Below are 13,148 nucleotides of genomic sequence, written 5' to 3' on the forward strand. Positions count from 1 at the left end.
CTCTTCCTGTAACACAGCTCAAATTCATTAAATCAGCAGCTAATTAAATAAGCATCTCTGTATTTGGGGAACAGGGCTAGAGGCAGAGGGAACACCAATGCAAAAGCCCTGAGCTCGGGGGAAATGGATGGTTAAAAATAATATTGGGGGCTTCCCTGGTGGCGCGGTGGTTGAGAATCTGCCTGCCAATGCAGGGGACACAGGTTCGAGCCCTGGTCTGGGAGGATCCCACATGCCGCGGAGCAACTAGGCCCGTGAGCCATAACTGCTGAGCTGGCGCGTCTGGAGCCTGTGCTCCGCAACAAGAGAGGCCGCAATAGTGAGAGGCCCGCGCACCGCGATGAAGAGTGGCCCCCGCTCGCCGCAACTAGAGAAAGCCCTCGCACAGAAACGAAGACCCAACACAGCCAAAAATAAATAAATAAATAATGAAAATAAAGGAATTCCTTTAAAAAAAAAGTATATATCATGTACCATGAAAGAAGCTGGTCACAAAAGACCACTGAGTGAGCGGTTCCATTCATTCGAAATGCCCAGAATGGGTAAATACACAAGGACAGAAAGTTGGTTAGCGGTTGCCAGGGGCTGGGGGAGAGGGAATGGGAGTGACTGTTAATAGGTTCAGGGTTCTTCTTGGAGCGATGAAAATGTTCTCAGGTTGATTGTGAGACGGATGCACAACTCTGTGAATATACTAAAATCCACTGAATTGCACACTTTAAATGAGTGAACTTTACAGAATGTAAATTACATATTACTTGCATAATGCATATTAATAAGGCTGTTACAAAATAACTAATACCATTTTTTTTCACATATACTAGTGTGTATCTGTTAATCCCAAACACTAATACAGTTTTTAATTTAATTTTCAAAAGCATCTCTGCCTAGGAGTCGAGGGATTAGAGATGTCTGCTTCATTTCTTCAGTTTCCCATGATCCTCTCATTCCAATGACAAAGTGTCTTCTCCACCGCGGGCCCAGGTGCCTCCCCTCCCACAAAGGTGGCCCTCTCTGGGCTCAGGTATCCACTATGGCACAGACTGTTCTTTCCACCCCACAGAGGGAAAGACGAAGGTCCTTTCCACAGGGGGCAGGACCAGAAAGTGTGGGGATGTATGACAAGCTAATCAAAAGCTGCCTGCCAATCTTTTTTTTTTTATAGTAAGGGTGAATATATTTTAATATATTTATTGGTCATTGGTACTTCTTTTTTTTTTTTTAATATTTATTTATTTATTATTTTTTTGGGCTGTGTTGGGTCTTCGTTTCTGTGCGAGGGCTTTCTCTAGTTGCGGCGAGCGGGGGCCACTCTTCATCATGGTGTGCGGGCCTCTCACTGTCTCGGCCTCTCTTGTTGCGGAGCACAGGCTCCAGAAGCGATGGCTCAGTAGTTGTGGCTCATGGGCCTAGTTGCTCCGCTGCATGTGGGATCTTCCCAGACCAGGGCTCGAACCCGTGTCCCCTGCATTGGCAGGCAGATTCTCAACCACTGCGCCACCAGGGAAGCCCAAAAGCTGCCTGCCAATCTTGCTGTGGACAAAGTCCGGCGCTGGTTCTGGCTCCTTGGAGTCCAGGCCTCCTGCCAGCCTGCCTCAGTTACCTAATTGTGCCCTGGGAGGAGGGTGTGGGGAAACAAGCAGGCAGATATTGATGGAGAGCAGGACATGGTACTGCCTGGGGCTAGGGAGGTGGGCAACATGACAATATCTCAGGAAGAGTATAAACACTTGCACACTTGATCTAGAAATTCCACTTCCAGGAATTTATCCTGCAGATGCACTGGCGCTTGCGTAAAATGGCTCACGTACGAGGATACTCAATGTGGCATTTTTTTCTGCAATGGCAGAGGATTGGGAAAACAACTTATATGTTCATCAACATGGAACTACTGTTAATTCAATTAGGGTGCACTGTGTAGCCATAAAGAATGAAAATCAAAAAAAAAAAAAAAAGAATGAAAATCTTTTATACACTGATATGGAATTCTTTCCAAAATATGCTGTGAAATATTAGAAGGTACAGAATAGGGCATATGACACTCTCTTAAAAAAAGAAGAGGTAGGCATCTATACACAGATTTGTTTGTATGCACAGTAAAAATACTTCTAGGAGGATAGACAAGAAACTGATAATAATGACCTGCTTCCAGGGAGACTGTAACCTGGTAGCTCAGGGATACTGTTCACTGTATGTTCTTGTGAACATTCTGAATACTGAACTATGCTAATTTATTTCCTAATTGCAATAAATAATTCTTTTATAGGTTAAATAAAGTAATAAAGTAAATGAATATGCCCTGACTAGCATCGTCACTGTTTCATGTAGTAATATGTTTCATTTAGAGCAGGGAAGTTTCCCTTTTTTGATTTCCCACAAGAGCATCTTATCTCCCACCATTTTCCAAGCAGGTTCTCAGTCTAACTGACCCGCTGTCATCTCTCAGAGCACCCTGGTTCCTGTCCCAAGGGCCCCCCAGCCTTGCCTCCTCGGCAGGCTTAGGCCCCAGACCCCGGCGGATCTGGCTTGGCTTCTAATGCTCAGTTACACCCATGCACACCGCTTGTTTAGACCTTGTTCCTTTTATTAATTAGGAAGACTGAGAGGGAGCTATCGCCAGGCCCTTTATCAGGGTCATAGGCGGAGACTTATACCAAGGCAGTCTGGGCCCGTTTGACTCTGCAACCCCTCTTTAAGCTTGTGACAAGCGGGCAGGAGGGAAAGGAAATACTGAGCAAATTGCCAAACCAGCTCCCTCAGGGATCAAGACAATGGGTCTGGAGGGAAAAGGCTTTTCCTTCCAGCCCAGTGGCCGTCAAAAGGAAACAACTTTCCTTTCACCTCCTGGAATGGCAGCAACCAGCCAGCCAGCTGGGGGAGATTTATGGAGATATAATGTGACCTCTTTATTGCTCTGAATGCTAGGGAGGCATTTCAGGGGAGATTTACGCCTTTCAGAAGGGGAGCGGCGCTACGGTGTAGAACTGTGTACACGGGACTATTTCCCCCTCTGGGGCTTTCGTGGGGATTATTTAATCAAACTAAGGTTAAACTCAATCACCAGCACTTTATATCTTCTTCTCCTGCTAATCCACCTAGTTACCCTGCAAGCTTTTTGCATGAAATGTGATTCTAAGGAGAGTCAGGAGGGCTCTGTTTAGCTTTGAATTCACTTGACATAACACAAAACAAAAAATAAGGATGAAGATCACTTACAGCAGGGCCAGGAGACGGTGTCCCTCCCTAGCAACGGACCCAGGCAGCACTCATTGTACCCGCCTATGACCAGGATCTTCTTTGTAAAATAGGGGTGTCAGACCACATATCGAGGGCCTTCCTAGTTTGAAAATTATCCAGATTAGTATCAGATAAAATGTATAAATGACTCTGCACCAGTGATTTTGATGTCACTTGTTTTTTTTAAGCTGCAGATCCATTTCTTCAAAGAGAATCTTATTTAGGAAGCTTGACATAAAAAGGCAGAGAAGTGCAGCCGATTGGGTGAAAGGATGAACCAGACTCTTCCCAAATCCCCCTGGACATATCTATATCTACACACAGCGGCCTTGAGGAAAGTCCTCCAACCACTAGAGGGCACAGAAGTATAGCTGCAGGAGTGTTTCTCAGGACTCTCTGCCTATGATGTGAATGGGGTTCAGCCTTCGCTTCAATATCACAAACTACATTTACCAGATTTAAAGGCTGGGAGTAATGAGAACCAATTCCAGAAGCAACTGGAGGCCAAAATGTTCAGCAACAGTAATGTTACCTCTCTTGCTCTGGTCTCCGCAACTCAAAAATGAAATATTTGGACAAGATGATTTCTAGCTCCCTACTTTTTGAATCATCTAACTTGGCACTACATTGTAACTCTTCTCATATATTTATTTATTTATTTATTTCCCCCTAATTTATGTTTAAATTGTATATATCATAACTGCTGTAAGAATTCAAACAATACTCCAATAAAGATGTTAAAAAAAAAAATTCTAACAGTACAGAAAGATGTCACATGAAAAATAAAAGTCTCCACCATTACCATTATACCCCTCCTCAGAGGCAATGGTGGCTAACAAATTTTCTATTTCCAGACATTTTCTGTTATTAATTATAATTTTCATTTTTAGAAATTTAGAATTACAGAAAAGTACCAAAAATAATATAACAATCCCTTTTATTCCCTATCACCATCTCTTAACCAACCACTATTTTGAATTTAGTGTATATTCTTCCAATTCATTTTTATACTCTTACACACATATATACGTACCTCTGAACATTGTAAGTATGGCTTTGTATAAATTTAAATTTACATGAATGCCCTCACACTGTACATCATGTTTACAAATTTACTTTTTAAAAAACATGGAATATTTCAGTAATTGAGAAGAAAAGAATATTAAAACACTCCTGAAGCCAGCACCTAGCTTTGTTAAATCTTAACATTTTACCGTATTTTCTTCTGATTTTTAAAAGAAATAAAGCACTGCAGATAGTTGATTCCTGTGTATCCATCCCATGATCCCCGTCTCCTCCTTCCCTCAGTAGAAAAAAACCTCTATCTTGAATAGGTTTATCATTCACGTGAATGTTTTTACTCTGGTAATATATATGCATACTTTTTAAAAAGCAATATGTAATTTTTTTGCATGTTTTAAACTTCATAGAAATAACATGATTTGTATCCTTAAGTTTTATTTTTGCTTATTAATATGCTTCTGCGTTTTAATTATGTTGATACATGTGGAGCTAGTTGCTTTATAGTTTTCCATTATATTCACATATCATATTTAGTTTGTCAATTTCATTATTGATGTATATTCAGGTAGTTTTCAATGTTTGTTGTAATAAATGCTGCAACAGGCATCCTTGTACATATCTCTAGGATATATTAGGCACGTTATAGACATGTTCAAAACCTTCCATCCCCTGTAGTTACTGACTGCATGTGCCAGGCTTCTAGAAATTAGTATGTTAAACTGAACCAACTTGAAGGGAGTAACTATCCACCGGACTTGCTTTCCAAAGAAAAGTATTGTTTAGAGTAGCAAAATTATAAGCTTACCTAGACGTGTTGTAAAGTCCTTGAAAAGTAACTCAGAGCCAAGTTTTGTGAATTGGAATGCAGTGCTCAAGTCACATTCTGCTTTAAATCTTGTAACAGATATAGATGAATTAAAGAGAAAAAAATATATATATTCAGAAAACACTTATGTTTGGTTTTGGTGCTGTTTAACAATGTATCAGACAGCTTTTGCTAGGTTATGCTGTACCAAACAATCCCAGAATCTCAGTGGCTTACTATATTAAAGATTTATTTTCCGCTGTCCACATTACATGTCAGTTGCAAGTTGGCTGCAGTTCTGTTATACATGTGTGCTTCGCTCCAAGACCCAGGCTGAAGGTGCAACCTCCGTCTGGGTCATACAAGCCTCATGGCGGGGGCAAAAAGTGATGTCAGAACTACATAATGACTCTTAAAGCTGTGCTTGGAATCTGCACAAGTGACTTCTAGTCACATGTCATTGATCAAAGCAAGTCTCATAGGCAAGCCTATGTTATCAGGGTGGGGGGATATAATTCTGCCCCGGGAAGGGACACCTGGAAGAACAGTGCCATCTGCCCTGAACGCAAACGGGATCATACCACACAGATTCTTCTGCAGTTTAGTTTCTTCATGGAAACGCATGTATTTGGATACTTTCCCATATCAGTACAGATCTATCTCACTCTTTTAAGAGGATTTATTAGTTTTACACTGTAAAGGTACAAAACATTTATGTTCTAATCCATAATTCCCACAGTTGTTTAGCTGTACTTTGATATCTGAAAGGATACATCATTTAATGCCAGTCTTTTTGTACCATAGCTTCCCCTTTCCTAATGCCTTGGCTGTATTTCAGCAAGTAATTTTTCACCATTACATACAGCAGGGCTGTAATGAACGTCATTGCCTTAATTTCTGTGCCAGTACCTGTTTATTTTCACTTGTTTTGATTTCTGATAGGACAAGTTCTCCCTTCCTACGTTTTCTTTATAAAAACTATCTTGGCTATTCTTGCACAATAACTCTTCCACATAAATTTTATAATCAGCTTGACGAGTTGTATTTAAGAAAGCCTGTTGGGATGTTTGCTGGGACTGCATTAAATTTATAGATTTTGTTTGGGGGGGAATTTGGAAGAAAGAATACTGCTAAGTTTTCCAATCCAAGAACATAGTATCTTTTCCCATTTATCCATGTCTTTTTAAAATATGTCTTTTAAGTTTTATAGCTTTCTCCATAGTGATCTTACATATTTGTTTATCAAAGTTGACTATTTCATCTGCAAATAATGAAAACATTGGCCCTTCCTTTCCCATCTCATCGATTTTCTTACCAGGTAAATTTACATGGGCTGGAAATCTGAGAGGTATGGGTCAGCTCTCCAAGTCTTCCCCTCGATGTGGTTTGAATTTCCATTATATTTGAGAGTATTTCTGTCGTTGAGGGAATTTTCCTAGTCTCACTGGAGATGAAATTTTTACTGTATTCTGAGGGTTCTTTTCATCTGATTCATCAGTATTCAGGGAGGAAGGGCAGAAGGCATACTTTACTCTGCTGTCTTCCACAGAAAGTCTCTACCCGCTTCTTCACTGTACAAGCATCCTTCTCACATCCTGTCACCTGCTCTTCCTCTTCCTGTCACTAGTCTTCCTAGACTAACCCTATGCTTCCATGGGTTTATTTGGCAATTAATCACATTGATCTTCAATTGCCTGTTTGTATCCTTGTCTTGGAGTGTCATTTACATCTCTTGGTATTATTTCATTCTTTTCTTCCAAACTATATTTTGTTCCTAAACCAAGTTATAAACACATGGAGATCAGGGTATATTTTATACCTTGTTTATTGGGTTAGTTTTACTTTCTTTCTCCTTTTTTCACTCTAGTCTCAGAACTCTGAGGCCAAGCAGACATTTACAAATTACATATAAAGAAGCGGAGTTTCTCCACACTGGGGGCCACACAGCGCCCAGCTCTCAGCTCTTCTTTCCCCCACCTGAAGCGCAGCAGCTGAATCCCAGCGCCCCTGGACCGTTTTTGATGACAAAGGTCTAGTAGTTCAACCCGTCCTTTTACAACTTTCACAAACTTGGCAGACATCTCAGGAAAAGTGTGAAGCTGCTACAGAAAAGCAATCTCATAGAACAAGTTCAGGAGAGATAGTACTACCAACTCTTAGATTAATACTGCTTATACCTTTGGGGAGGCAAATAGTATGCAGTGTTGGGGACTTGCTAAGCTTTTACACTGTCTCTCTTTCTGTTTTTTATTTTTAACAGAGGTAAAATACACAAAACATAAAATTACCATTTAACCGTTTTAAGTGTACAATTCAGTAGTGTTAAGTATATTCATATTGCTGTACAACCCATCTCCAGAACTCTTTTCATCTTGCTAAACTGAAACTCTGTACCCGTTAAATAACTACTCCCCTCTCCCCTCAGCCCCTGGCAGCCACCATCCTGTCTCTATGAATCTGACTACTCTAGGTCCCTCATGTAAGTGGAATCATGCACTGTTTTTTGGCTTACTTCACTCAGCATAATGTTCTCAAGATTCATCCGTGCTGTAGCCTGTGTCAGAATCTCCACATTGTACATATACACACCATGTTCTGTGTATCCACTCATCTGTCTATGGACACTTGGGTTGCTTCCTCCTTTTGGCCACTGTGTCTCTCTCTTTTAAATCAATTATTTATTCATCTTTACAAAAAAACAAACACACAAAAGCTAAAAATCAGGAACAAATGCAGAGCCGTGCACTGAACAGCCAAATAAATCAGTGAGATCTTGACCACTATGGCTCCTGTTTGCTGGCCCAGCTGGGGAGATTCCTCATGGCAGGGTCTTCCTACGGCTCTGTCTTCCAGAAAGAAACTCAGAGGTAGCAGCAACTTCAGAAAAGCCAAGACAAAAGGAAAATCCTGTGGCGGCAAGATCCCGAGGGAAGGAAGACTGCCCAGGTAGCCCAGCCTCAAGAGCTGTTCAGGCACATGTGCGGTGGCCTCAGCACACACAATTCCCTGAATTCCCATGATGATGTTTAACCAAGTGATGCTGGACTTGGACCCCAGGGAAGACCCCACTGAAGCAGCTCAAGGCGGAAGGGGTTCTCGTTTACTGTCAGATTCCCAGCGACAGACCCCAGCCGGGCCTCCTCAGGACACATACCCTCCACAGCCGCACCACACAACCCTTCTTCCTTTCTAAGTGGAACCCAAGCGGTTTCTTCGTTTTGTCCCTTTTGTTCAGCTCTTGCTGGAGGCAGACAACTGGCTCCACCTTCCTCGGAAGGATTTAAAAGACATTCCAAAGCTATGACAAAAGTCACTCTTCAGGTGTCTACAAGCCCCATGTGCCCCTGCTTATGGACATGTGCCCCCGCTTATGGACATGTGCCCCCGTATGTAGAAGAAATTACAGACATTAAGTTGGATATGGGGTCTATGTCCCTAAATGTAGACGAATACTGAGAAAGAAGGCAACTTCGAACGAATACAACACCCTCATTTAATTCCACCTGGCAACCTAACCTTTCATTAGTGGAACCGAAAAATCCTATTTGAAATAATATGTTTAATGATAACAGTGAACATTTACTAACAGGTGACTAGTGACTAACATTAAGGATGCTTACCGCATGTCAGGTACTATGCATTATAAACATCATTCCTATTACTCACCATGACCCTATGAAGTGGCTTCTATTCAATTTTACGGACGTGAAAAGTGGGGAACATTGCAATGGGTAGTAAAGCCAGAATTTTAAATCAGGTGTCTGACTCCTGACTTGCTCCCTCCACCACAAGCCTCTTCTGTCTCCCCGTTACCAGCTGCCAAACAGTAAAAAGATGGACGTCCCAACAAGAAATATAAGCAAGAGTTGTGACTATGACGAAAAACAGCCCGGCTAACGGGCTCTGCCTTCACCGAGAACAGCTGGTCAGACGGTGCGCTCGGCCAGCTCTCCCTGGCCCGGCAGATCCGTCCTCCTGGTCCTTCTCCACCCCCCCGCCGCCCCTTCTGCTTTGTCTTGGGAAAAGGGTCCCCTTTATTAATGCCATTCCTGGAGATGTGTTTACACAGGGCAGGAAACTTAATATCAACATTCCCTGAAGGAGAGTGTCTTGTCACTTCTGTGAAGCACTTCAGGCAGGCAGAGACCAGCCTCCCAAATCAACAGGCACTTATGCCCTTTAAACAGAGTCTGACGGGAGAGTTTGTTTCTACAGAGAATCTTTGAGTTCCTGAGCCCATTTGTTATGATGAGGTTGAGAGGCGGTTACCCGTATACACAAAACTCTCCCTGGTGCCTTAAGAGGCTCTCTAAGAAGGACCTCAAGGAATCTATTCACAGTGAGGAGGAGGGAAAAGAGTGGATTCAGGCACTCAACAGGTTGGAAAGGACAAACTTGATGAGCGAAATTCTGCAAGTCTCCATACACTGGCAGGGGGAGATGGGCTCCAGGGCCGGAATTCTGATAGGATGTGAAGGCTCTGGGGGGCCTTAGGGGGCACCATCAGGGCTCAGCAGAGCATCGCAGGATCAAAGAATGAGTTCAGGTGGGTTTTGCAAGGTGAAAATGGAGGGCACGTAACTGTCGATTTTTTCAGCTTCCTTTCTTAGCTCCTCTTGCCAGGTATCTCTTACCTGTTACCCCTCCCACCTCTGCTAGAGGCCAGCACTGCCCCCCCAGACCCCTGTCACTCTCCCCATGACCCTGGGGGCTCTCTCCTGTTCTCATGGCTTCAAACAGAGTGATGATCCCAGACTCCAGCCCGGGCCACCTGCCTCCTGGACATCCCACCTGCCTGTCCCTCCCCCATGTCTCTGGCCCACCATGTCCAGTATGTTGTCCTACCCCTAGATGCCCTGTTTCCTTGTTGTTACCTTTGAGAACACATCACTAGAGTTTTCTCTGCTCTCCTCTCTCCCCCCACCTCCTAGGTTTGGGCTGCCTGAGCATGATTCTTACAGCTCCTCAGTACCCTCCCCTCCCCACCCCCCAGTCTCACCAGATCCCTCTCCCTGTAAAACGATCATGATGGGGCCATGCTCGTCCCTGGACCCCTCCCACTCAGGTTCCTTTTACAAGGATGGTTCCCTCCTCCCAGCCAGTCTCAGTGGGCCGGACTGCAGGTATGAGTATGTGAGCCGGAGGGGCCATATACTTTGTGATGAATTCCTGATTTTATCTTTTCAGATAATGAACGTTTACTTAGTATTTACCATGTAATCGTATCATGGACCCCAAACTGAGTGAGGTATAATTCTTGCCCTGGAAACACTTTCAGTCTAGAAGAACTATAATCCAAATAAGAGGATAGCACCACGGAAACGGTGAGAACGCTGGCTGTGTACGATTCTCGGGGATTCTGCCTGTAGGTGAGTCAAAGGCTGCCTGGAGAGACGAGCCCACCCCAGCTCTCTTGCATTCACGACAAGATCCACCTCTGCTCCCTCTTGGCTGCCAAGAGGCAGTGTGAACCTGATTTCTTTGATTCTTCCTTGTTTGCTTCCGGTTCTTCCACAGGCAGGTGAGTGAGAAGAAGAGACCAAAGTTGTTTGCATGAAAAAGCCATTGTGGAATTACTAGGGTAGAAGGAAAAATGAGACCATAAGATACCAGGTGGCTTGCCAAGGCGCTTCTTCCCCACGACAGACAGCAGGCAGTCTGGCCTCTGGAGTTCAGAGCTGAGCTCAGAAGCTCCCACCACCTTGGCCTTGTCATCAAAGGCCAAGACTCTCCAAGCCTAAGCAGTAAAACCCAGGGATTCTCTGGAATACAGTACAATTTGCCCTTCTCTCCACAGGAAAGCAGTCAAATAAGAGCCTCCCAGCTCTCCTCGGTGCCCTCTCTTAGAAGGGCCATGTATTCCCCGGGCTGTCCCAGCAGTCAGAGGCTACCAGGCAGAGGGGGAAGTGACGCCTCCGATTCCCCAGGCCTTAAACGGGAATGTGCGGGTGAGAAATTCTACTTAACAGTTTACTCAACTCCCTATTCACAAGTTCCTCCAGACTTTTTCAATGTAGCAAATCAAGGCACTGGGGGTAAGGGGTGTGTGTTCCTGACGGGGAAGTGGAATCCCAGACAAGGGAAGAAGTGACATTGGCCTGGTCCACACGACAGGTCAGGGATGTGAGGCCTCAAATCCAGGATTCCTACCTCGATCCAGTGTCCCCTCTTTCTCACCCCCACTCCCACCGGGAGATTATCAGCTAAGTGGAAGGGCAGCATGGTGGAATAACAGCTCAGATTCCCAGAGCAGGGAAGCAAACTCAGATGCCACCTCTGGGCCGGCGACTGGGGGATGACCACCCCCAGCCCATGTAAACTGGGGAACGAGGGGCGCATGGAAGCTGTCTGACACATACCACTGTCTTCACCCATGCCTTTCCTGGAACAGTCTGGCCTGGTGACATCTCAGGCCTTTCCTTCCATGTCCTCTGCCATCACTCACTCGTTATCCAGGCTAGAGAAAGCCTCTGACAGCCTCCAACTGAACCAGAGGCCTTCTGTCTCCATGCCAGCCCCCCTCTCTCCCTCCCTCTCTCTCTCTCTCTCTCTCTCTCACACACACACACACACACACACACACCTCTGTATGTATTCCCAATTTACTGCTTCAATTATGTTTGCCTCTATTCATAAAGTCCTAAACTCCACTACCTGACTTTCAAGGTCCTCCACATCTATCCCCACTGTGTCAACCCTGCCACTCCCTAAAGGACAACCAGGCCGCTGGAGCACCGGGAAAAGGTCTAAGATGTGGCGGATGATATTCAAGATGCCCAAGGTGGTCCTCTGCGGTGGAGCACTGCATCGAGAAGCAGGAGGTCGGGCGAGTTGCCGTAGCAACCAGCTCGTGTAGTGGCAGAGGAGCCCAAAGCCAAGAGCTGGAAACACTGGAGGTAAAGCCGAAGCCAAAAGGCAAGGAACGACCAAAACAGACAGAGCAGGTTTCAGTAACCGAGTGTCAAGGTTAGCGTTGGTACTGGTTTCCTCAGACTCTACGGATGTTATGGCACAAAGCAAACGAGGAATTATGTTGGGGTTTTTGAGGATGAGATTCTTGGTGTGGCTGAAAAGATTTAAAGATGGAAAGATGTAAAATGGTGCAGTTGCCATGGTAAACGGTATGGTGGTACCTCAAAACCACACACAATTACCACATGATCCAGCAATTCCACTTCTGGGTATATTCCCAAAAGAAATGAAAGCAGGGACTCGAATAGATATTGGTACACAGGTGTACAAACAGCATGATTCACAATAGCCAAAAGGTAGAAGCCACCCAAGTGTCTGTGAACAGATGACTGGATAAACAAAATGTGTTCTATCCGTACAATGGAATAGTATTCAGTCTTTAAAAGGAAGGAAATTCTGACACAGGCCACAACATGGATGAAACCTGCAGACAGACGCTAAGTGAAATAATCCAGACACAAAAGGACAAACACTGTATGATTCCACTTACATGAGGTAACTAGAATAGTCAAATTCCTAGAGACAGAAAAGAGAATGGTGGCTGCCAGAGGCTGAGAGGAGGAAATGGATACAGAGTTTCACTGGGGGGGAGAAGAAAAAGTTCTGGAGATGGTGGTGATGGATGCACAAAAATGTACATGCACTTAATGCCAACTGAAATGATACTGAAAAATTGTTAAAATGGTCAATTTTATGTTGTGTAAATTTTACGACAGTTAAAAAAAAGGATGCATAAAGGGAAGTGAAAGCCTTTCAGTCCTAAATTTGAATTGGAAGTATTAGCATCCACACATGATGTATTTTATCTTATCTTCAGGTGGACGGGGGAAGTATTTCCTAACTCTCTATACTGAATGACTAACCCAACAGCAAAAAGCACAACTAGCAGAGCCAACTCTAAGAGTGGTGTCCAAATACCATTTCTCACTAAAAGGAGCCAGGGTTTCTTGGAGAGATAGCCAAACCCAGGTCTGGGAGGAGAAAACGCATAAGCGCTTGGAACATTTTGTAGTATGGAAAGCAGGAAAGGATCAAACCAAGATTTTGTCAAAAGAACTCAGGAGCCAATTTGGACAAGTTTCCACTGGCAAAAGATGGGACAATGTGAACA

The 13,148-nt window shown here is 44.1% G+C and overlaps 1 protein-coding gene across 4 annotated transcripts in view; it reads right to left on the bottom strand.

Annotated features, from left to right (window-relative positions):
• Nucleotides 1-13,148, bottom strand: part of GATA4 (GATA binding protein 4) — a 79,036-nt gene that overhangs the window by 21,702 nt on the left and 44,186 nt on the right. The gene's annotated exons all lie outside the window — the stretch shown is intronic.

This window comes from Balaenoptera musculus, chromosome 6 (assembly GCF_009873245.2).
Source record: "Balaenoptera musculus isolate JJ_BM4_2016_0621 chromosome 6, mBalMus1.pri.v3, whole genome shotgun sequence".
NCBI classification, from domain to species: domain Eukaryota; kingdom Metazoa; phylum Chordata; class Mammalia; order Artiodactyla; family Balaenopteridae; genus Balaenoptera; species Balaenoptera musculus.